Consider the following 27,970-nt stretch of genomic DNA (forward strand, 5'->3'; position numbering starts at 1 on the left):
CTACTATTTAAATAGTGTCCAGTGGTAGGAGATATAGTAGATATGTAATTTGTCTTGGATGTGGCCAATCCGGGTTTGATCCCCAAAGCACCATATGGTTGTTTGAGCCTTACTACTGGTGATCCCTAAACTGAGTCTGGAGTCAACCCTGAGCAGAGCTGGGTGTGGCTTCAAACCCAAAATTAATGAAATAAAGTTGTTTCCTAACAAAACATAGAAAGCATTATAGCAAAGGTTATGGAGGACTTATAAGTTCAAAACTATGTTACAGGAAAAGAAATAGTAGAGAATACAGAAATAGAAGATAATTCTATATTCATGGAATGGTAAAATTAACATTGTTAAATGACCATAATAACAATAGTGCTATACATATTCAATGTGATCTCTAAAATTTTGCTATGCATATTCAATGTGATCTCTAAAGCCAGTGGTATTCCTCAAAAATTAAGAGAAAATTCTCCTAAAAATTTTATGGAATATATTGAAAACCCAGAATAACCAAAGCAATTCTAAGAAAAAATATGGATGTGTTGTATTTTCTGACTTTAAATTGTACTATAAAGCTGCTGTAATTAACACTGTATGGTACTGGAGCAAAAGCAGACTTTCAAATTGATGAAATAGAGTTAAATCCTATGGATACGTGCCTTTAATGGATGATAAAGGAGTTAAGCACATGATTCCAGCAGAAAAAAGTTCCTATGAACATATGGTGGTGAGAAAGTGAGTGGCTACAGAAAGAAAGAAAGAAAGAAAAGAAGAAAGAAAGAAAAAGAAAGAAAGAAAAAAGAAAGAAAGAAAGAAAGAAAGAAAAGATAAGAAAGAAGAAAGAAAGAAAGAAGAAAGAAAGAAAGAAAGAAAAAGAAAGAAAGAAAGAAGAAAGAAAGAAAGAAGAAAGAAAGAAAGAAGAAAGAAAGAAAGAAAGAAAGAAAGAAAGAAAGAAAGAAAGAAAGAAAGAAAAGAAAGAAAAGAAAGAAAGAAAGAAAGAAGAAGAAAGAAAGAAAGAAAGAAAGAAAGAAAGAAAGAAGAAAGAAAGAAAGAAAGAAAGAAAGAAAGAAAGAAAGAAGAAAGAAAGAAAGAAAGAAAAGAAAGAAAGAAAGAAAGAAAAAGAAAGAAGAAAGAAAGAAAAAGAGAAAGAAAGAAAGAAAGAAAGAGAAAGAAAGAAAAAAGAAAGAGAAAGAAAGAAAGAAAGAAAGAAAGATAAGAAAGAAAAAGAAAGAAAGAAGAGAGAGAAAGAAAGAAAGAAAGAAAGAAAGAAAGAAAGAAGAAAGAAAGGAAAGAAGGAAGGAAGTGAAAGGAAGGAAGGAAGGAAGTGAAAGGAAGGAAGGAAGGAAGGAAGGAAGGAAGGAAGGAAGGAAGGAAGGAAGGAAGGAAATGAATTCAAAATTGAGAGAATAATGAAGATGAAGCCCATGTTTTCCATGAAGGAGGCTTGGACTTAGTCTGTATCACTAAGTTTTGATCAGAGGTATAATAAATAAATAAAATAAGTAAAAATAAATAAACATATTATAACTTTACCATATAGAATGAACCAAAATTTGATGAGCCAAATGGGTGTTCACAATGTTAATATTAATCTATTTTAAATTAATTAATTAATTAATTTAGTTAAACCTGATTTCAGAAAGTGCTAATAAATTTTAAATCTATTTAAATAAGTTTCTTTTAATCATTTAAGAAACTTAATGTGGACTAGCTAGTTTCTCCTCCCACCAAATGGGATTCGGGCTGTCCAGGCAACCTTTCACAGAGTCGCCAATGCTCCACACAAGCACCGAATCTTCTCTCAAATGGTGTCTTTCCTCATCAGTCCTCATTTCCCCAATCGCGCGGACTACTGTAGTTAGTTTACCATGATCCCATAATGCTCATAAATTTAGATTGCTTATAGGGAAGGAAATGAGATGCCAAGGCCCGCTGGATAATACTCCATGGTATATACTCGCTATACAGTGCTCAATACCATACCACGTAGATTTCTAGAATGCTCTATACACAATCCAATCGAGGAAGCCCTTCCCCAGTAAAGCAAAGCTTACCCTCACGAACCAGAATAGGTCCAGAAAATGGATAACCTCTGCTGGCTTTAATTTCTTTTCCCTTTTTATCCCTCTCCATTTTTTTAAAATTTATTATTATTATTTATTTTTACTTTTTTAAGGTCCCATTTCACCTGGGTCAGCTTTTCAACAATAACTCATGGACTGATCCTTAGAGTCTGTTGATATATAAGCATGAGTGTATATGTTTGCCATACCAAAGACTGTTTAATGTCCATCTATAATAGATATAATATCAATATCATGATATAGTCTCCCCATACAGTGCACATTACCATATATCACTTTGTTTTTTAGACTCGAAAACTGATTGCTTACAATAATCCTCTATACACAACATTATCTATGAAGCCTTTCTCTTGTCAAGTTTTCACCCTCACCAACCTCGATTGACCCAAGGAAAGAAAAAAAGGAAAAACCTTACATCAGACTTGCCAGGTTTACTCCTTCTTTTCTTTTCCTTTTTTATTCCCATTAAGTGTTCTGTCTCATATCACCTAGGTCAACTTTTCAAATATAATACATGGATTAATCCTCTGTGACTGCAGATGTATATGTGTGAGGACATGTAGTCACCATACCAATGTCAGTTTAATGTCCATCTGTAATAGATATAATTCAAGGTTGTCTAGTGTTCTCCACCCAATCATATATAACCACTTTTCGGCCCCTTTGCTCACCACCTTACAAAATCTTTAATAGGCATAACCATCATTGGATATCTTCTTTAATAGTGGCAATTTCCCCCCAAACTCAGGATCTATTTAGTATGGAATTCTAGTAGACATGTCTTTGTTTAGAGGTCATGTAAGAAAAAGATTATGGGGATTGTTGGTCCTGATACCTCATCCCCACATGTACTAGTAATACCTTGTAGCGTTGTTTCTTTTTTGCATAGGCACATTAAAATGAAAAAGTTTACATATACAAATAAGTTCTTATCTAACAGAGATAAGAGCACAACATTTTATACTGCAGTGAGATCTTACATCCTTAACGTAAGTTGGCATAGTGACTTGGGTTAGACTTTAATTGATCAGATATTAACCATTCACCCCTGAACCAGAGATACCATTGGAAACAATCATGGTCTTCTACACCATCGCCAGGAATAAAAATTCTACCAAGGAAGGTCCCACCGCCACCATGGTACTGACTCACTCCAAAAAAGTTCTTATAACACATTACAAACTAAAAACAGTAATAGACTGCTTTCAGGACAGAAATTCTCTCCAGTGCTACCTAATGGTGAAATAAAACCAGAAGACGCTACACACCACCCGGATTTCTATATAGGATCTGTACAGAAACCAATATCTATAACTACAGAAACCTGGCAGCAACCACTGTGATGGTGAAAAGCTGTTTCTGGACCACAGAGAATAACTAAGGGGTTCGGCAACATAGTATGTCTGGAGCCAAGAGTTGGTCTTATGCCAAAATACTTCAAAGGTAAGATCTTCCTGTGTTTAGACCAAAGGTTTTTCCTTCCAAATTCTTCCATCTTTTGCTGTGCCTATGCAAACAACAATAACTGCCACAAACACACATCATTACTTTTTAGTGTATCTCATATTTAAAAAAAAAAGAGTGTTCTAAACTTTCTGCTATAGAATTAATGATTTTATTGGAGATACAACAATTTTCACAAATAAACTGCTAATGAACTCTCCTCTTCTTTTTCCAATTCCGTTTTATTTAGATTTACTAATTTCTTTCTGATTTTTAATAACTCCACTTTCTGTCATCCTGAAACAAATGTATTATGATCAGTTATGTCAACTATGTGATACATTTTCTTTAAATAAATAAATTTATTATTAAAAAGAAGCAGAACCAAAACAGAAAAATTTAATTTGTTGAGGAAACATTAGTTTATAAGAGTACAAATGTTGCTATGTTTTAGGTATAATGTAATTATTGCATACCAATCACCAATGTACCAGTCCTGTATTCCTCCAATACCAGTCTTAAGACTGCCCTTATCTACCCTACCCTTCAAAATAGTGTTAGTCTCTAAGGGTTGGTTTTCATTGAATATTATCCATTTCCTTGTTTATTTCTTTATGCACCATCTATAATTGTCTTTTCCCTTGATTATTTCACCTAGCATAAATTCTATTTCCATGTAGCTCAAATCAACATGTCATCTTTTACATAGTTTATTAGCATTTTATTATGTATAGCACACTTCTTTAATCCATTCCTCTATGATTGGACACATTATTATTATTATTATTGTTATTTATTTTGGGTCATATCTGGCAGCACCCAGGGTTACGCATACTACTCCTGGCTCTATGAATAACAACTAATCCTGGCAGGCTCAGAAGACAATTTGGGGTACAGAGGATCAACCCAAGTTTGGCTTTGTCCAAGGCAAATGCCCTATCCACTGTGTTACCACTCCAACCACGGGACACTTATAAAAAAACTTGTTTCAAAACTAAAGTTTTCAAATTCCTGACCATTTGAGGGAACTCAAAGTGCTCATTTGTCTTGAGACATTTTTCATATTTGGAATTTATAAAGCTCCCAAATCAATATTTAAAAATCTAGTGCACTAGCTGAGCTGAGCAAGTAGTATCTCTGCACTGTGAATAAATGCAATATATTTTCCCTATTGCTTTAATTTTATTCCATACATGTTGACATGTCATGTTTGTATTCAGGGCACAATGTTTTCTATTTTAGTGTTTGTCTCTTCTTTAACAAAGGTTATTGAGAAATCTTGTTTATTTACAAATATTTATATATTTTATAGAGTGCTTCCTATTCAGTTTCTGCTATTCTTTTTGATGAGAAACCGTACCTTCTATGACTTTAATCCTTTCAAATTCATTGAGCACCGTTTTGAGCTGAGAATGAATTTTTTTTCATGCTCACATACACCTGAAAAATACTGTATGATGCCATTAGAGGATGGATTGTTCTCTTTTATAAACATCAATGAATTCATTTAATTGACTATAATAATTAGTTTTGTACCTCAACTTGGCTTGTCTAAGAAATGCCATGAGAGGTGGTAAAATACATTTCTGAGTTTGTTTAGAAGAGTGTTTCTGGAAATTATTTACAATTTAAATTAGTACAGAGAAATACTCTATTTTCTTTTGGTATACAAGTAATAGGATTGCTATCATCATGTCCCTTGTTCCACAAAGAAATAGTTATATTTGTCGATGTATCTCCATGTACTCACTATACACATTAATCATGTATATAATGAATTGGGCAGTCAAAGGAGAGTTTATGATACCTCATTAAACTCTAACAGTAACAAGCTCAATTTGTTGACTCCCTATTGTATTTAATCCAATAAATGTGACCAGTTTGGAGTCACATCTCATAGAATATCTTTCTATTATTCTGATCTTGTTTCATAACTTTTCATCTTTCCCTAACATTTTCTTTTGCTATGGAATTTAATTGCTATAGAGGTGAAAGTTTTATTTTTTAAATCTATACTACAAAATAACTAGCCATTGTCAGGATGACCTATTAGCTGAATCTATTAATCTTAGCTGAATAGAAAGATCCCGATTGAATTAAGATGAAATGGGCCATTCCTTCTAAGAGTTAGCATAATGACAGATCAGTTCAGTGTGACAGATTTTATATTTAGTTTGGCTAAGAAGGCATAGGTCATATTTTGTGTTTCTTTGCGTATTGCTAAAGAAATAAACACTACAGAGACCATTTCTTTTTCTTGATTGCAAAGCTAAACAATTAATGCTTTTTCCATTCTAAGTATGTTAGAGCAATAAAAAACCTGAAAATCTTCAAAACTAGAGCAATGTTTTTCACAGTCTTTGTGGATTAAAAGGAACTATAACCTATTTGTGAACTCAGGTTCAGGGCACTTATGTACACACAAACACAAATAAATACCAAAGTATGTTTGATAATAAATTATGTATTTTTTAATATACCATTCACAGTAAAATTCTAAACTCTTACTTTACAAGAGTCAAATTTGTTTCCCCCACAACTGACACTGTTGGTTCTTCCTAGGAGGAATAAGAAGTTTCTGTAGGTTTGAAATAAAAAACACAAAGATTGGCTTTGGTACAATTCATTGAGTGTTTAAGTAGTTGGCTTTATTCACAATTGTGTGAGCAGTCATAAAATCTTTCTGAAAGGCAGATCTCATATCTACAAATAAAGAGAATACTAACAGCTGACTCAGTTGTGAAGATTATATTACATAACATCTGCAAGATGCTAGTCCTCTTCTGGCACTTTAGTAAATATCAAAAGATGCCTCGTCTTTTGTTTATTTTTCAGTCACTGATGGAGAAGATCACAAAGTCAAATGACAGAATCTTTACATGTATACCACTGAGTATCTGAGAAGCATGTTCTTTCAAGGTATAATAAACTAGCTTTTATCTCATGGAAGCAATAAAAGTCATTGAAGAGAAACAGAGTTATTCTGGAAGAGAAATGAATGGTCAGCCAAGACCCAGGTGGTTGCATATAAATAAGCCACACAGACCACAGGAAAGGCAAGAACTAGGGGCCTGGTTTCATGTAGTAAAGATGATCTATAAATACAGGAGGTAAAACAATCACCTCTGTGCAGCAAACTGTAATTTGATCCCCAGCACTATATATGGTACCCTGAGCACTGCCAAGAAGGACTCCTGGACAGAGTCAGGAACAGCCTCTGGGCACCACTGGATATGGGCCAAGGCTTTCTCCACAATAAAAAATATAATATAAGTAAGTGGAAGCTAAGAAGCCCTTAGCAATTTTTTTCTCAAATTTTACAGAAGTTTGAAATTTAACCTTCTATTCTGTCTTATATTTTGTCTCATTTTGGTTTCTCAGCACTTAGGCAATTATTTAGGGCATATTTAGGGTGATGGAGGTGGTAGTAGAAGGTACTTATAGTCTTAGTCTGAAAAGAAATCAAACTTCTTGTCTATTAATTCTTGTCTTGTTAGTTCAGCCCAATAAAATAATATTTGAGTTCAAGCTGTTGAAAGAAGTCTGAATTCAGCAGAAATCAACAGGAAAACATGGAGGCAAAAGTCTTAAACTGCCTTAAAAATACATATACAGTATGAATCATTAATATATTTACATATATTATAACATATATTTAAATATATATAGACTTAAATATATTTAATTATATGTTTTATTGTAAATATATTTTAAAACTATATTTTTAAATTATATTATATATTGTATATAATTTCTATATATATTTAAATATACCACATATTTAACATATCCCATATATATTAATATATTTAAACATGTATTAGTATGTATATAAAAACCTGTCTGGGCACTTTCAAAGTCACTGAGGTATATATATACACCAACGTTTACTTGAAGGAAGTTGCCATGATCCTCTAAAATGCACTTTGACTAAGCTTGGAAACTGTTGAATCACAAGATCTTGTGATATTAAAACATAATAAATAACACAATATCATCAATAATTGATTTTTTCATATAATGTATCTTGTTAATGTTCAATGTTCAATATATATACTATATACTATATATAGAATTGGTTATATTTACTACCATGTGATTGTCTTAGTGTTTTTATCCAATTATTGTACACTATAGAGATGTGAGAAAGATTATGTTGAATCTATATTCTTAGTTTCTTAACATTCAATAAATATTAGATGTTCAATAAATGTGTTTAGTCATAAGGGAATATGTTTCTTGGAGAAACATTATAGCAATGTCTATTGTGGGTTATGTTTGAAGAACATCAAGGAAGTGTAATGGGGCTGGAGACATATATTAACAGGCTACAGAAGATGATTCGAATACCAGAATTATAGATTTATTTATGGTCCAGTATAATTTCCTGAGCACTATTGGGAGTACCAAGCTAGTAGTTAACCAGTGTTCAAAAACAGCCCCTAAATAAACAAGAGAGCTATTTTTGTTTCCATCGAGTTAGATGCTAGGAATCCTGAACCTTTGGTTATCTATCAACCATCCAGAGCTGAAATTATCCTTGTAGCATTTTGCTGTGTTTTATGTAATAACTATTTTTATTGGGAAAAAATTCTCACTAAAGTCAGGTTCCAAGTGGTTTATATGTCATAGAGGGCTCTTTAGATTTCAAAGGGTTATAAAGTGGCCAGTCACTCACAGCTCAATTAATTACTGATTAATTTAATGGAATTTTTCATAAGCACTAGAGGTCAGTGAGAAAAGCTGTTTGCAAGGATCAAGATATGCTTTGATATATGAAATGGGTATGATTTGGAAAGAAGCAAAGGAGAATATTTCACATATTTAAAGAATGGAAGGCAGAAAGCAGGGATATTAAGTGGGCAATAAAATATCAGAGTCACAAATGTAGATGCAACATCAGAATCATGTATGATCAACTTGATTTTAAATTTCCCATTATCCTTTTTATTTCTTCTTTCTCTGATCTTCAATTTATATTACTGCACGTGAGATTCTGATACATATAGAATTATGATTCTACTTTTATGTGCTAGTTTATTTAAATTTAATTTATTATCTATTATGAATCAAACTCTGGACACACAAAACAAGTAAAAATGACTTTACAGGAATTTACAAAGTGTTGAAGGATATAGAAACATGATGCCTTTTATTAGATAAAAGATGACAGAAGTTTGTAACAAAGAATAAAATTTCTCTCTCTATATATATCATTATATGTATATTGAGGCAAGTTATAGAGAATTCTTAAACTCACTGTGGAATTGAGAAGATATTTTGAGGATAAGAAAAATTACAAGGTGCTGGCTCTAACCTGGCACCGCTCTAGGGACTCCCTGGCCCTGCTCAGCAAAGACCATTTCTGCCTGTGTTTCCTGGAGTCGCAGTGTGTGGGCACCATAGGCCAGCTGGGAAAAGCCACGTAGGCCGAGCAGGCCTCTGCCCAAGGCCTAGCACTGCTGTAAATATGTACATTCGGGGCGTTTATATTTAAAATAAATGTTTGCGGGTTTTCTGAAAAAAAAAAAAAAAGAAGAGTTAGCTAGAAAAATTAGTATGGAGGTATGATATGTCAATCAGGAGAAGTTCGCATAGTGACGTTAAGGAGAAAACAGAGAATGATCAGTGGATATTTTCTATTTAATATTAATGTTTTTTGGAGTCACACTTAGTGATGCTCAGGGACTACTTCTGCCTTCATGCTCAGAAATTACTCTTGACAGTGCTCAGGGAACTAACTATATGGGATGCTGGGGATCACTCACCTATTTCTAGCACTCCAGTCCCCCTCAACATAACTTTTATTTTAAACATTGAGTGCACATATGGAAAACTTATCAAAGTTTTGGCAAACTGTAAGGTATGATAATGCAATGCTGCTCATATGCCTCCTGCTTCATTAGTTTTTACATTTGTTATTTTACTTTGAAGTCCTCGGTATCCTTCTTCCCATTTCTTTCTTTCATATCCTACTTACTCATGGGAACGCTTACCTGAATTTTGTTAATATCAATGTTGACTTAATTTTTTTGTTGTTGTTTTTTGAGAGGCCACTCCTGGAAGAGATTAGGGGTTACAACCTTGATCTGCGATCAAAAGTCACTCCTAGTCAGCTCTGGGGATGATATAGGATGCCAAGATCGAACCCGGTTAGGCCACAGGCAAGGCAAACAGCCTACCCACTGGACTATTGCTCCAGCCCAATCTTTCTGTTTTGTTTTGTTTTGTTTTGTTTTGTTTTGTTTTGTTTTGTGGGCCTCACCCGGTGACGCTCAGGGGTTACTCCTGGCTATGTGCTCAGAAATCGCTCCTTGTTTGGGGGACCATATGGGAAGCTGAGGGATCAAACCATGATTCCTCCTACGTTAGCTGTGCGCAAGGCAAATGCCTTACCACTTGTGCCACCGCTGGCCCCACTCCAGCTCAATCTTGGCTTTCTCTATCTTCTTTTTTCTCTCCTTTTATTATTTTTATTAACCATACATTTCTATCTATAAATAAAGTGCCATATATTTCTATGTGTTTGAAAATTCAAATGAATGGAATCAGACTATGTATTATGTATCTTGCGGACTTTAAATTTGTGACTTAGATATATTGCTTCATTATAGTGATGTATTTATCATTTTAGTGTATTGCACATTTGCACTGCATTCTTTATGGGACTGTAGTATATAATGTTGATATAAAATTCTAGTGTATTACTCTTTCCATACATATAGAAGAAAGTTGCCTATAGAGCATGAATAAATGGTATTTGGGTGAGAGGTGAATGTCTAAGAGTACAAATTTAGCTAAACAAAATTGTTTCTTAAATTAATCATACATTTACCATTCCCAGTAAATTTATGTTAAGATATCTGTAATTAGGGGGAGGAAAAATATCTGTAGTTAGCAAAATCACACTTTTATTTTGGTCAGTGTCTTTATTTCACTTATAACTTGAAAATCTTTTGCACCAAGTTCACAACTCCACTTTGAGAGTTGTCTATCAGGCAGTGCATATTTTATTAAACTGTATTCTGGTTTTCATTTTTCTTTTTAGTTCTGAAATTAACTGTCATCTCAGTAAGTGTTCCTCTGTAAGTAATATTTTACTATGACAATTTCTATAGTCTTTGGTATTTGGAATTGAACAATTTACTACAGTGGATGATAGGTATGAAGTTTTCCTGAAGTTTTTCATTTGTAATTGTTAACAGTTTTAGGACATTTTCACCCATTGTTTCCTAAAATGCAATTTCTATCTAAACTTTATATCTTTTGATTGTGTTATTAAACTAGTTCTATATGTGATATTCTCACTTTGTACTCACATCTTCTAACATTTTTATCATAGCCTCATAGTTTTGTGCAACATTAAAGACAATTTTTTCTATTACTTTGTCAATCATGTCTAATTTACCTTTTATCTTTTTATTGTGTAGTTTTCAAATCCCTTACTGTTATTTTTTATATTATGTGAATACAATTTTTCCAAATAAGAATGACATTTTATATGTTTTATATTTTAAAATTTCATATAAAGTACTTTAAATTGCATTATAATGTTTCTGAACTCCATCAGTAAAGTAGTTTCATGTTGCATTATAAGTTATTTCTGTCTATTTATATTCATGATGCATTTATCTTGTGTGTAACCTGTGACTCTTAACTGTGATATCATAGACTAAAACTTTCTTTTTTGGTAAATTAATAAAATTGAATGTTAAATATTGAAGAACAAGGTCACTAAACAGATGAAAGTCATTTTCTATTATTCCAATATGAGCTTAAAATAAATGAGTAGATTTCATATAATAAAATATTTTTATATTTTTCATTAAATACAGTTTAGGAACTGTGACTTACAATACTTTTAATGATAGGGTTTCATGCACACAATGTTCCTACACCCACCCTCCCACTATGATATGCTCACAGAGGTAGTCTAGCTCTCAGGTTTTATTTGCCTTTGCCAATTTATTATCTTATAAAGATAACTGTCTTTTTATTTCAATATGTAGTTCAAAGTAGGTTATGTATATTTGTTGTGAATACAAGGGCATTGTCAAATTGGCTAATTCCATTGTCTAATAAGGTGACAGAAAATTGAAATATTAAAAATGATAAAATTCTCAGTCATGTGAATTTTGATGGTGAATTGTATGCTAAAAATTATTCAAATTCTTCTGTAAGTAACTAAAGTATCAAATACATCTATAAGTATATATATGTATATATATATATATGTACATATATATATATATTTGTGTCTGTCTCTGAGATGAACTGCTTTGGAGACATGGTTAAGAGTGAATTTTAAGACAAAAAATTTAAGGCATCACTAAATAGGTTTTTCTTTATGTAATATTTCAGGAAGTTAAAAATGTTAAATTATGACATCAAAGGTAAAATTAATCGTACAGGATTAATTTAACTATTGGAGGACGGGCGAGGGCATTATTTGTGGATAACTTGAAAAAATAATACAAAAAAATATGCCATAGTTTGTGGTAATTACTCAAGAAAGACTAGAAATATATGAAAGTAAAGAGGTTGCAATGCTTTTATTTTTTGCATATAGTAGACTCAAGAATATCACTTCCCAGCATTGTATATGATCAATCTGAGAATCTCCAGGAATGATGCATGAGTACAAAAAGAAGAGTAAACCCTGACCATTGAAGAATGTGGTCTGATCCCCATTCTTTATATCCCCCTACCTAAATCAAAAAATGGGAAAAATGGAAGTTTATTTTAGAGTTTTAGGAATCTGGTACATGTAATTCTATACATAAGGCATTGTCTATTTAATATGTTTATTCAAATAGTAAGAGTTGATATGTGCCAGACTATCTTGCTCAGAATATAAATTTAAATTTGAAAGCTAAAAATATAAACCTTAATAAAAGCTGGAGTCTCATGAAGTTAACGAATTTGTATCTCAGGAGAGCGAGGCTTAAAAGAAAGACATTTGAGGATGAAGATATCTGAGTGTTTGATTGGTGAAGGGAACAAGAAAAATGAAACATGTTTATTTGGGTGATGAGTGCAGACAGACAGAGACTGATGGGGTAAATTTATAGAAGGCAAAACCATCTAATAAAAATAGAAGAGTGAAGAAAAGAAATATAAATGACAGAAAATCATTACCTAATAATATCAGATTTAACAAATCCAATAAAAGTCACAAACTATATTATTTTGTGATGGAAGCTCATTGATAAGTTTAGTGAGAGAAATTTCAATAAAATGGTCTGGCCAGAAACTATTTGAGAACTGAGCATAACAGAACAGATGGTTCAACAACTAGAAATCTAGCTGAAAAAGGAAGATAAAAGTGTAAGTTTTAAATGACTTGGTAAAACATTTCAGCAATGAATTTTCTGAAGAGTATTTTTGGAAAATAGAAAATGTTGAGGAATTTACACCTGATAAGTTATAAATAATTTGCCTATAGTAAAATTAAATGCAATATATTCTATGCCAAATGCTATTTTAAGTAAGTGCAATTTGTATAATGCATACACCAACTCTGTGTGGTATCATCGCCTCCCTTCTCTTTTTCCTTTCTCTTTTCTCTTTTTACTCTTTTTCTTTAACACGGTGAATAACTGAAACACGAACAGAAAATAAATTTCTCAAAATTAGTAAAAGAGAGAGTCAGCATTTTCATAAGTTTATTCTAATTCTCACTCAACCTGATTATGGTCATGTTTTATTTAGTTCTCACATCAAGTCTGCATACTATTTTTTGTTGTGTCTCAAAACTAGTATTTACTTTCTTTTTCAAGGAGAACTTAATGCAATACCTTGTAACACAGGCCTTTGTGCTTAGTTTCTCAGGATCTTTTAAATTTTAGGGAAGAGATTGTAAAGCATGTTTGATGGGAGTAAGCACCTCTCTGAGGTTGGGGGACTTATTCGCTACCCTTCTCTCTAAGGGTCAAACAGAGCCTTATGATACCAGAGTGTGTGCTTGAAGTGAAAAAGAGAAAGATAGCATATAGGTAGGAAAATAAGATAGCGCAATAGGCCAGAGGATAAAGAAATTTATGAAGAATCCAGATGACAAATACCAGTGAGTTCTTGAGATGACAATTTTTTAGAACGAATAGTAAATTATATGTTTTGCCTCCCACATACACATGGCATAATTGTTTTAATTACTGTAAAGTTGAGTAGCAATAGTAAGGATAATTCTGAATTTAAAAAATTACCTGTCATATCACCAACCCAATAAAGCAATTACTTTCATTTTGTGTGAATTATATATATAGTCTGAGGAACATTTCATTGTCTACTTGTATTAAAATGGTGACACGCGCTTTGCTATGTTGAAACTTAGTGTAATTTTAATGAATCTATCATATTCTATAAAGTACATGTATTTAGAATATTGGGCATTTGGGCTATTTTCCTCATTTTAAACATGAATTATAGCCAAACATGTAAAAGCATGTTAACTTATATAATGTTCTGCCTGTGCTGTATCATTTCTATAGGATAAAGTCAAAGAAAACCATAATTAGAGCTGAAGAGATAGTATAGTGTGTAAGGCCCTTGCCTCGCATGTGACTATGTTCAACCCCTTTATCTTATAAGGTTCTCTGAGCAATGAAAGGAGTGATTCCTGAAAGACCAGGGGTAATCCCTAAAGATCACTGGATTTGGTCCCCAAGCAAACAAAATCGTAATTAGATATAGGAAATTATTACCTGTTTACTACAATCTTTCACTTTATTTTAAATGTTTTTCCTTTTTATTTCCTCTTTAAACTATATACTCTGTTATTATCCACTTTAGTTCAGGAGATCAAGAATTGACAATTCAGAGGCAAATTGTTATCATCATAAAGAATTTCTAAATTAAGGCAGACACAAGTGAGTATCCAAAAAAGGTAGTTCTTGTTCCAACTCCATCTTTGATATGCACATAAAATTATATGTATGGATATACATACATGTTTATCCATGTGAACATATATTAAATTATAAAAATTACATAATATATAACTTGAGACATGTAAATATTGTGAAATATTTTCCAAAATAAGGTCGGTCTATGTATTTTTTACATTACATCATTATTCTAATGATGAAAACATAAAAGCTTTATAATGAAGATAACCATAGCTAAAATCTGACCTACTAAAAATCACCTTCTCTCAAAGGGTGAAATTAAAAGAAACAGAGTGATTCAAAGATTAAACATGAAGAAAAAATATGCCTACATTCTACTTAGGAACTATTTTATTTTTAAAAAGATACATGGACTCGAAATGAAGAGATATAGAACAACAGCTAAAATATTTGCCTCGTCGATCTGACCTAGTTCAATCCCCAGCATTCCCATAGGGTTTCCTGAGTTTTCCAGGATTAATTACTAAGCCCAGAGCCAGCAGAAAGCTATGAGTACAGCCTGAAGTAGCCACCAAATAAACAAACAAATAAAAAGATGAATGGATAGGTAACATTAACCTATGTGGAAGAGCAAAAAAGGAAGAGAGAGAGAGAAAAGGAAAATAACTGTTACAGATACAAGTAGAGGGAATGCCAGGGACAGCAAGCTGGGAACATTGTGGTGATAAAACTGATGAAGGGGTGGATGTTGGATGAACATTGCATAAATGAAACCCATCATGAACAACTTTGAACTGTGTACTCACAGTCATTCAACATATATATATATATATATATATATATATATATATATATATATATATATTAAAGAATAATCCATGCAAATGGAAACCAACAGAGAACAGAGCCAGCTTTATGTGTCTTCCATCTCAAATACATCTTTCTATTAATATACATGCTGTTGAGCATGACGAGAGGTCACTGCAGGACTAAAATTAGCAAATAAAGTGTAGATTTGGAAAGTGTCAGTCACTACATAAAGATGGGATTAGAAGGATAAAACAGAATTTTTCTTTACAATATTCCATACTGAAACAGTACTTTCCCTTGGGGTTTGAAACACATTCTAGCCTTCATTATTTGTATGGTCTCTCATGACACCTTCACCTTTTAAGCAAAGCTAGATCATGTTTAACCTTTTAAGACAGTCAGTTTCTGTAGCAGATGTTTCAGTAAGTCATGCCCTGTGATATTGTCCTTACCTTTTCTTTACTAGTTGGTAGAGTAAAAATATATATGTCAATTGAAGACTTTAAAAAACTCAACTTTTGATGTGGTATGTGATGGAAAAACACAAGATTACATCTGATGAGAAAAATTTGTAAATTAGGGCTGAAGAGAGTATAGTGGGCAGGGAGCTAGGCTTGTGTGCTGGGGAGCCAGGTTAGATCCCTGACATACCATCTAGTCAGCCAAACCCAACAGGAATAATTCTTGAACATTGCCAGTTGTAGCCCAAATGAAAAACAATGAAAAAAAAAAGAATTGATGTGTAATAGGAATGGGAAGGTACCTCTATTGGGTTGTCTATGAGACTGAGAGTTTAAAGCTTTCTGCAGTTGATGATTACTAACCTAATGAATATATTTTATATGGTGATGAGAATAGACCCATGAGAATTTGGCAAATTCCTCCTGATGCTCATCTTTAACTAGAAGGTTGAACAAAGTTTTGAAATAGCTCAAAATCTGGGATTGAGTCTCTGATTTTCTTGCTGAGAGTGTGAAAAGCATGCAACTCTAAGCTTCTCTTACTAATGATGATTTTGTTCATCTACAAACCCCAAGGAGAATGTGTGCTGTACTATTTGATATGAATTGATATGTAGAATTTGGTAGAAGTTGTGAAAAACTTGATTTCATAAATATAATGTTATTACTAATTATTATTATCAAACCAGCACCCTTGACATTGTAACAGGGCCAAAATAGTTTCGTACTAGTGTGAACATGTACTCTAAGTCAACAGTTCCCAACTGTGGGCCCCCCAAGATATGTTCAGGGGTTAGAGATGAAAATTGTATGAATAGGGAGAAGGGCATAACAAGAGAAGAGCAGGGTAATTGGTAGGTTGAGGGGGGAAATGGAAAGGGAGAAAGATCAGAAAAGGGCTATGGTTGGGGAAAAGTTATTAAGCACTGTTCTTGATCATTAAAGCATTAGTTTTACAACATGACTAATCTGAATCCAATATCTGTAATGCCTTGTGAGATAAATTCCTGTGAAATCCCCTGTGCATGGTTGTTGAGATGTGACTCTGGGGAAAAGTCACTCACATGGAGAGATATCTGCTTGAGGTGATTAGACTGAATTTAATTTTATTTATATGTGTGAACATTTTTAATAAGACTCTGGAGGTATTATGAAATTTGCAGAATCTTTATATTTAAAAATGTTTTATTTTGCTTGATAACACAGAAAAACCCTTATTGTGATTAGCATTTGAATAGGAGGATCATCTTAATACTCTTATTATTAAAATGACAGGTTTTATTTTCCCAAAGGTGACAATTAAGCCCAATACTCAGATCAGTTAATCCATGTATTTATGGGAATTGAACTTTTCTGTCTTGTAATTTGGTCTGGATTTCCTCCAGCCCTGTGGGGTTAATGTGCCAATTTAAATAACTAAGTTAATGTCCACATTTTGCTCCATATGAAGACTGAGGTTTATTTCCTAAGTTTTAAATAGTTGCTCACATGTTTGTAGCTGTTCTTGTTGTTGTTTTCAATTTATCCCTGTACACAACTGTTGTGTTGGATTCCTCAACTTCCTTCTGTCTAAATATCAGTTTCTTTATCTTGCTAAGAATTATCCATCTGGTTTTTTTTTTACAACCTTCAGCTTTCTTGCATTGATCTAGCATGCTCTGCTTTGATCTTTCCCTGTCACAATATTTCAAAAATGCTATCTGAGGTCAAGTAGATGCTTCTAAATTTGTACTATTTGCTGTTTATTGTTTGTTTGGTTTAGAAGCAACATGAAATATATTTCTACCAATGGGTGCAACAAGAGTAGATAAGGCCTAGTGGAAAGAATGTGTGAGATATAACAAAATCAAATTCTTGACATATGTCAAGATCCTTCCCACTGCCATTCAATTTGGTGCTTTAGCCATTATTCAGGTCAGACTGATACCTCCAACTTTATACAAATCTAAACAGATTTCAGTAACTCTGAGCTGTAAGGTGCAATATAGACCACCTACTGAGAACAAGTATATCGTATAATTGCTTCCTATAACACCTTTTGTAGTAAAATTTTTCATATTCTTCCTTTTTCTTTATGCTAAAGAATAAAAACTGCCTCATGCTTATACTTTTCTCTCTTAAAATTCAGTCAGTTTTAATTATTGAAAAGTTCTTCTTAAATGTGAGTTCACATCTGTCTCTGTGCAATTCCCATAATCCTAGTTGTGTCTGCTGGAGCCAAATGGAGCAAGTCTATTCCTGTTCCACCTGACAACACATCTAATGTATTGACAGTTTGCATGTTGTTCCTGTTTTCTTCAGGACAAACTCCCTAAGGTCCTAGCTGTCTCCAAATCGATGGACTATGACAACACAGATGATGTATACTTCATTTTCAAAAGCCCCTCACACCTGTTTCAAATACTAACTTGTGGTAAAATAAAATTTAAAACTCCTGATCAACATTTACACTGAGATTCCAATGACAGGTATTAAGTTTGCTTATAGGAAAGTAAATAAACCTTTTGCAAAATAATAGCATTGAACAGTAATATACTCATTCCACTTGTACCATTCCCGTAGCAAATATACTTTACACTCCAAGTGAATATCAGTTTCAAAGATCATAATTACAGTTTTTGGGCCACTAAATACTAGTAATAAGGCACTAACGTTGGGCCACAGAGATGATACAGTAGGTAAGACACTGGCTTGGCAGGAAGTAGATCAGGGTTCAATCCCCAGTACCATATATGGTTTCTTGAAGCATAGAATCAGGAATACGGTAATTTCTAAGCATCACTGAGTGTGGACTCCTCACTCTTCAGAAAAGCAAAGGAGGCATTATTTTATAAAACTTTGTGTCAATTAGACTGAAAAATGACTTTTCTTTTTTGGTTTTTGGACCACACTCGGTGACGTTCACCCGTTACTCCTAGCTATGTGCTCCTGGCTTGGGGGGGGGCATATATATGGGATGCCAGGGATAGAACCCAGGTCCATCCTGCATCAGCCCTCTGCAAGGCAAACTCCCTACTCCTGCACTATCACTCTGGCCCCTGATAAATTACTTTTTAAATGTCAAAATATCATGTTTAGTCATAAATTTAGAACACCACTCTGAAATTTTACCCTGAGAAACTTGAAGATAAAATATTACTTCATGAGACGCAGACAATAATGGGATTTTCTATCCATATCTCTTTACTAAGGAAATTTCCTGTGTCATAGAATAAATGTGTGACAATGCTCTTAGTTTTTTCAATCACAGAAGCATCATTAAGTCTGCATTGACTGAACTGCAGCCCTTAAGAGTTCACTGTTGTTATCATACCAATAGTAATGACTGACTTTGGCCAGCCCACACACCAGCCCATATCTAAGTTCCAAGATATCACATGACAACTGTCTTTGGCTTTGCTAATCATTAGTTTTCAGGACAATTGAAAACACATCAACCCAAGTTTTTTTCTCCTCCCACTCATCTCAGGATCACACTTGTACCCAAGTATGTCAATTTTCCCACTCTTCCTTGTGTTTTATTTCTTTTCACAGATATTCTCACTAGTGTAATGTATGCATATTTAAATACTTTTATGTATCTAGTCAGAAAACCCATAAAATTAACATCAATATTTGGCCATAACATTAATAATTTAAATTAAAATATGTACATATATTATAGTTTTAAAATCATGCGATGTTTACATCACTTATCTGCCATTTATCAGATAAAAAATTTTAAATTAAAAGAAAAACTCATGTCACCATTTTTTAAATAAGTTGGCAATCTTACAACTTATATACTTACTACAATTTAAAAACTTTATTAATATAGATTGAGATCTCCGCAGAAGCTAATTTTCTAAGTTGCATGCAATAATTTCTCTCCTGCATTTGATCATCCTGTGACCTTGCCTGCTCTTCTCTTTACTCTACTCTCCTTTATTTCTCTCAAAGCATCCTTGCATTCTTTCCAGAAATATTTTCCACATATTGCAAAGCATTTATCACATTTTTGGTAGAATGCATTAATATTTTTGCATAATTTGATCTCACAACTGGTTTTTATTATTTTTATGTGAATATGCATCATATGATTTTATTTATTCTAATGATAATGATCTTTTGGGTATATTTAAGTTGTCTATTTCAGACAGTTTTTATCTGAACACTCTGGTACAAGTCTTTTGTTGAACTTTCATTCTTTGCCTACAGATCTTAAAAAAATAGGTCTTAGAGCATATACAGATTTAACCTGCACAGAAACTAAGAGATGCATTGAATACAAATTCTAATTAATTTTGCATAAGAATACATTTGACTTTTTATACTCTCACTAAATTTTAGGATTTTTTTCTCCAATTTTCAATTAGTAGCATATTATTATTGTTTTGATATAATCTATGTTGTTATCATTTTCTGTACATCCAATACAATTATTCTGCATGATTTTAATACTTTTAAAATATAGACACTCTTTTTATCTTAGATGTAGTGCTTTAGATAGAAGTTAGACTTGTATTTAAAAAATATTCTTATTTTGAGTGTTAACAAGGTTAGGTTAATGTGTGTTAATGAGATTCAGGTTGTTGTTTTGTTCTAATTTTCTACATACTCAAAAACGTCTGCAACTCTATTAAACTTCCTTATTGCTAGGATATAATACCTTAAAAGTTTCTAAGCATGATAGCCAAATGTTTGAATTTTGATACAGTCTGAGATTTTCACTAATTGCTAGACTATTTGAACATTTATGTATAATATAATTACTGAGTTCAATTATAAATTCATTTATTATGTTTAATATAATTACTGAACTAATGAATTACTTTTATAGTTTACATATTTTAATATAATTTTTGCTATTACCCTAGAGGAACATCTCAAAATTATTTGGTTTACTGCTTCCTTTTCAGAAAAAATAAATCACTTAGCACTACCCCCTGGCCCTGGATGCTCTTAAAGTGAACAAAGAGTAAAATTCTACCCAAGGCTGTGACCATTCCCCTCAATTGTTTCTGCTTCCTCACTGGGCTCTATCTCTTAGTTTAGGAACCACTAGAGTAGAATCAACACCCATCACTTAATAGAGTTTAATACACATCACTTCTTGATTCATTAAAATCCTATGACTTGTTTACCTTTTAGCTTTCCCAACTTTATTGTCGTATTTGATCTTTTATGTGCATTTGATAATATTACATATTTCATGAGACATGATTACTATAGAGGCCTTCTATATTTAGAATTTGCAAAAGAAATTGATTTTTTGTTGGCATTGGACAAATATAGGAACACTAAATGAAAGATATTTGTTTTAATCTAGTCTACTGTTTCACTTCTATTCCTATGGATTAATTATCATCAACTTCTTATTCAAAATTATGTTGGCATTTACTTATTTTCTATATTTTTTTAATTTTTTAAATTTTAGTCTAAGTGGATTACAAATCTTTCACAGTAATATTTTAGGTACATAGTGATATTGAATCAGGGGCATTCCCACCACCAATGTTGTTATCATCTTCAAGTGTTATCCATTCTTTTTTATTTTTTATGGGTTTTCCATTCTTAAATCAAAACTACAATGTTTGGAAAGGTCCTTTTGTTTGTGTTGGGGCAATACCTGAATGTGGTCAAGACTTGTTCTTGACTCTGAAAACAGGGATCACTCCTATATATGGTATTTGGGGTGCCATATTCAGTGCCAGGGACTTAAGAGGGATTGTGTATGTGCAAGGACATTAACAATGTATTATCTTCTTGTCACTGGAAAGGATCTGTCAATTTATTTTTATTGAGGACTGGGATCTAGTATACATTTAATTTTATTTTTCATGCAGATGTCATCCTGATACTATACCCATTAACATAGTGCCAGTTTCCATTCACCAGTGCCCCAAGGGCACTTCCCAAACTCCTCCTCTAAATATGAAAGCTCAGTCATAAAGCCCTAATTTTAAAGTGCACAGTTATGACATTGGCTGTTTGTTTTTCCCTTACTATTCTTCATATCCCACATATGAGAGAACTTCTTTAATTATTATTATGAAGTATTCTTGATGAGATATTCATCTTTATTGTTTGTTTATGTGTTTTAAATCATACTATTTCTTCTGGCACAGAGTTTTATTTGATAGATTTTCTATGAAATGTGTGGGCTTTCCATAGAACATAAGCTCCTTTTAATCTTATTGCTTTCAATATTGAAGCAGTCTTTGACTTTTGAAATTATTACATCTTAAACTCCTATTTGAGTCTATACTTGCTTGGACACTTTGGGTTTCTTGGATCTAATCACCTTCAAGCCTGAATCCTGAAAAGTTCTTATCTATAATATATTTAACAATGATTCTTCATTGAATTGTCTTGATAGTCTTGGGGTACTATGATGATTCTTAAATTGTTCTTCTTGAAGTAACGCTGGTATGTTTATTTCTCTTTGGACTTTTTCCAATTTCTATTTTTACTAGAAGTTTTCAGCATCTTATTGTGTTGTTTATATATCTTTTCCTCTGCAATTAATTTACTGCAAAGATATATAAAATTTGAATTTTTATAAATTCTATAGTTATAATTTCTTCATTTTATTTGTATCAGCTAAATTGTAATTTTCTCATTTCTGCTTTTAAACTTTCTAATGTCTTACTGACTACCAATACCATAGTTTCTTTAAGCTCAATAAAGATCTTCAATGTGGTGTAACTAAAGTCGTTCTTTAAAAGTTAATAAAGCTGTAGATACTGATAAGACCTTATTTTTATGTGTGCCCAAAAATATGGTGGATGTAAAGAATTCTATCTTCATGAGATTTAAATTCTGACAGAATAAAAAAATATTTTCACATTTAACATTATTTTAACATAATAATAATTTGCTTCTTTTATGTTGTTTATTCTTCTATTACATTCTTTACCTTTTATTTATTTATTTATTTTTGAGTTTTGGGTCCAATAGTGCTTAGGGGTCTCTGCACTCAGAAGTCACTCCTGGCAGGTTCAGGGAACCATATGCCAGGGGATATAACCTGGGTCTGTCCCGGGACAACTGTGTGCAAAGCAAATGCCCTACCACTGTGCTATCGCTCCAGCCCCTTATTATCTTTTTAACTATTCATAATTTATATGACAGTTTTTTAAATTACTTCTCCACTGTGTTAAAGGTTTTTCTCAACTATGTAATAAAGACCATAGAAAGGTCTTCTGTATACTAAGATTTGAATATTAGGCACTATATTAACCCATGATATATTTTTACTTAAATGTTAAGTACTTAGGCATAATTATGATAATAAGTCATATTTCTCATCCCAACCAAAATCTAGCCTGGCTTCCAGATAATGTGTTATTTTGGGTTATTATTTGGGGGAGGTGTGCCCCTATAGTTGTTCAGAAGGCCCAAGTGATTTTTCTGATGATTCTTGGTCAACTAACTCAACAATTCAATGTCAGGTTCTAAAGATGCAATGATGCATCTAAAGATGCAGTGATGGTCAGTGGTCTTATAACCCAAGTCACTCAGTTGAAAAACTCATATACTCACTTTTATACCTAACCATTGTGTCACACAGACAGTGTCCACAGAACAAAACTGTAAGTAGCATGGTTATATACTTCAGTGGTTTATTTCTCTATGTCCAGAACATGAAAATTTATATGAACCAACAGCAAAGGGATTAAAAAACGTTTTATTTTGTTCTCAAAGCTAGGTAACTAGATAGATAAGCTCTCTCATCCATTTCTGCCACAGAGCTCCAGTTCATTTGAATTGAGTTTATTGCATGTTCTGCAAATTATACTTTATGGAAGACCATTGCCTCCCCTAAATAATACAATCTGAATATCTTTGCACAACAATTTTTCTCATAATTGTATTTATGTAACTTATTGATCTGAGTAAAGCAATGATATTCTATGCTATTGATGTTTTACATTTCTAACTTTGTCACAAAACTCTGGAGCAAAAGCTCATTTCCATAGTATCAGATAATAGTATAGTGTTTGACATACAGACTTTTACCTAAAGGAAGCTGGATTAATGGACATATTAAGCATTATATTATTTTATATATTTCAGATATAAATTATATATATAAATTTATGATTTTATAAGTTAGAGATATCTTGGTAAAAATTTTATGTAGGAAATATTAATAATATAAATTAAGATATTAAAGATACTTATAAGAATGGAGATGAAAATATATATTTCTAAAGTGTGAGAAAGAAAAATGTATTCACTGTTTGGTGTTACAGAAGGAAGAATGGCAGCATTCTAGTTTGTAGGATTAGCTTCAATTTGATAACACTGATTGTAGGAAACACAGACAACTATGTGGATTTGAGTGGAAAAGTAGAATATTGTGTACAGTGTAGGACACGCTGAGCATGAGATACATGTAGAATGATATACTGTAGCTTTTATGATCTTCATGTTGTGAAGCCTGTGTGGTTCTTTGTAAACCAAAGAAAAGTATTATTACCAAAATGACTAGTAATATATTTTCTCTACTTTGGTTCAAAAACTCTCCTCAGGTTTTAAAATACATGGCTAAGAAGAGTAATTTTAAACTCTAGACTTGAGCTATAGATCATTTTGCATTGAATTCTGGCATAATCAGAGAAAGTGTTAAGAATAATCATGATGTGTTAAGCATAAATCTTTAGATTAACCTAACCTGTAGACATCCCTGGAATTAGACAGTAGAGTTTTGCTCCCTTCTTTCTCTCCTTATAATTGGTTTGTTTATGCTGCCATGCCCATACCTAACCACTCTCACTTTGCACTTTTCCTATATTCTCATCCTTATTCTTATCCTAAATTGAATATGTTCATTCCTTTCTCTATTTCCTTAGAATTTGGGATAATATGATGGGTTATCATTCAGATAAAGACTATAATTCCTAGAAAAAAATAGCTGGCCCCACTTCTTTACCTGCTCTCCCCCAAATGTATGGTAGTCCTCTGCACCACTTTGGTTCCTCAAAAACTTCGCTAACTTATTTTATTTTTATTTATTTATTTTATTTTTTCTTTTTTTGTTTTGTTTTGTTTTTTGTTTTTGTTTTGTTTTGTTTTGTTTTTAATTTATTTATCTTTTTTAAATGATTGTCCTACATATATATTGGTGAGCACATACTTTTTTAATTCCCCTTTTTTTTTTTCCCCCTCGTTTTGGGGTATGTGACCTGTTTCGGTTATCCCATCAATCCACCCACAAATATACAGACATTATAATGTAGCACCACTTCCCCCTGCAAAGGCACACTAAGTAAAGGGGAAATCTTACATATGAAAAAAAAAAAAAAGAGCTCCTATCTACTAGAGATAGGAACTCATAGTTGTTTACAATATGGGGATATCTCCTGCCTTGAAAATATGTCATGTGGAATCAATTTAGACCTCAGGTGATTAGATACCATTCATTCAGCCTTGAACCCTTGATCCCCGACATAGAAACGGCACAGCTCTTCACAACAGCTGAAGGAAACAAACTTTATCCAGGACAGCCTTGATACGGCGGGACTAACAACAAGGCCCAGCTCTAACATGTTATCCTGACAACGAGAAAAATGCGAACATCTTGACCTTAGAGCAGATTAGCCTACCTTACCAACTAACGACAAGACAAAACCAGAAGTCTTGGCACCCTTTGGTAGGTCCAAAAACCAAGATCGGGATTTGCAGATGACTGGCTGCAAGAACCACGACCAGACTGTATACATCTTGGGACCAATAAAAAAGCCCTAGTTTAGGGCTTGAACTATGACCTGCACAATAATCATGATCCCCAGTCCCAAAGGTCCGGCAGAGACAATTGTAACAGAATGGGGCTTTTGGAAGCACAAAGAAAGACGCTATCCTAGGTGCCACCCTAGGTTCAGTGCAAAGACCAAGATCACCAACCACAGAAGATGGATTAAAATGACACTGAGGTAACAGAACCTCTAGAACCACAAAGACTGACTTCATCATAAGTCCCACCTCAGGATCTGTGCAGATACTGAGACCTCTAAACATAGAGCAGAAGTCTTCCACACACACACACACACACACACACACACACACACACACACACACACACAAAAACAAACAAACAAACAAAAAAAAACACCATCGGGAAAGTAAAGGATCCTGATCACGAGCAAAGTCTAGAGTTGATACCATGACAGTATGCTCCAAGGACAGAGAAACCCCATATCTCTTAGGCCAAGTGAATTCCTTTTCGAATGACCCCAATATTTACTGTGCCTGGGCAGGAGGGAAAAAACAAATACAAAAAGCACAAAATCTTGGTTATTTTTTATATAAATATATATATTACCTTTATTTATTATTGTTATTATTATTTTTGATTTATTTATCTATTTTGGTCGATTTTTCTGTTTGGGTGCGATTATTGAAAGTGTTGTCCCCAATTATATTTATTTTTTTCTTTCTTCCTTTCTTCTCTTTCGTTATGTGCTATATCATGTTTCTTAATTCGAGACCATGGCGTGATTTTTGTTTGTTTGTTTTAGTTTTTTTGTTGTTGTTGTTGGATTGTTTGTTTTGTCTGTTCTTTGAGGTGCTTATCGATATAGCTGGAGCCCTCAATTCATGGGAGGACTGTCCTGGTTTGTCTCTAAGGAGGCGAGATTGGGGAACAGGTGACTGGGCTGCTAGAGCAGTTCACATGATCTGTGGTGGTTATTCATTGAAAATGTACCTCATTATATCTGCTTTTGCTTTTCTTGGGCAGCCCTGTCAGCCAACCCACCAGCTGTTAAGCAGTTTACAAGTAAATGCAATTTTTTTGTTGTTGTGGGGCTTTGTTTTTTTTTATATTTTATATTATATTTTGTTTAAAGTCCTATGAATGTATATGTGTGATTAAAATGGCTTTTTCTGTTTGAAAAAAAAATAAATAAAAACCATTACAAAAAAGTAGCTGGCCATAGTTTTTAGTTTTTTATAAATTTGTAATGGCAGTTATGAGCAAGTGATTTATTTTCTACATTGTTTAATAGCATGAGAAACATGTTACTTAGTTGGTAAACTCTGAAAAGAAGAAATGTGTCTAATTTAATTTTAACCCCTTTTTTTTTAGGTCTATCATGTTCAGGACTGGTTTGCTCTGGTTTGCTCTGTTTTACTCCTCTTTAGATGATCAATTCAGGATATTCCTTATTAGGAGACCTGAACTGATACATAATTTTAGGGATAAGAAAAGCAAAATAGTCTAGTGTGACAAGGGAATACTTAGAAGCCCATTTAGGCACAGTCAGAGGCCACATTATTTAATCAGGTTTATTAGAATTTGGGTTGCCATTTTGATTATAAATTCCTGTATTTTATTTTTTATGGTTCCAGAATCAAAAGAGTAATTATAATAGGCCAAATTCTTTGATGACTCCCAAGATAAGAAATGAGTAAAAAACCTTGGGCCAGTAAATATATATGCTTACATATGTGTGTATATGCTGCATTAATCTGGATTTCAAATAATTGCCATACTTAGATTTTTATTATTAGATTATTTTATATAATAAAATTTACCTTTGATGAGATTATCCAGATTTTCTTTATTAGATCACATATACCATTTTATATTTTTTATTATGTTTGGTTTTGGGGCTACACCCAGTTGCACCCGGGGGTTATTCCTGGCTCTGCACTCAGAAATTGCTCCTGGCAGACTGGGGGACCATATGGGATGCCAGGGCTTGAACCTGGGTCCATCCTGGGTTTGGCCACATGCATAACAAATGCCCTACTGCTGTGCTATCTTTCTGGCCCCACATATACCATAATTTTAGTGAGAATATTATTTAGTTAGTAACAAAGCAAGGAAGCCAGAGATTCAAAGTATAAAAAGAATTAAATATTATATTGCAGAATTGAAGACACTGGTAACCTAGTAACCATATGTCAATGTATATAGGTCATACCTAGAGGATAGAACTATACTTGTTTGGCAACCAACCAGGAAATGGGGGCACTGTTCCATAACTGTATGAAATTAGACCCGACAATATAAATAGCTTAGTTGGAGAACTAAGACCTGCAGTCTTTATTTCAACCTAAAACATTCAAAGCAGAAAACTCATGCATGACATTTCATACTTCTAACACTTCTGTTAGCAAATAAATACTTTGTTATTTCTAGTTTATAGATGTATAGTTATTATAATAAAAATAAAGTCGATTCTGTAAAATCATCTTTGCATAATAATAAATAATAAAAGACCCTTTCATAATTCTTGACTCAATTCTATTTTATCCACAGAATAAAATTAAAAATTTGGAAATGTAAAACCAAGTCCTGTCATCAGCATTTATATAAGAAGTAGATAATAAGATAATTTTTGTG

The sequence above is a fragment of the Suncus etruscus genome, chromosome 12 (assembly GCF_024139225.1).
Source record: "Suncus etruscus isolate mSunEtr1 chromosome 12, mSunEtr1.pri.cur, whole genome shotgun sequence".
Classification (NCBI taxonomy): Eukaryota; Metazoa; Chordata; class Mammalia; order Eulipotyphla; family Soricidae; genus Suncus; species Suncus etruscus.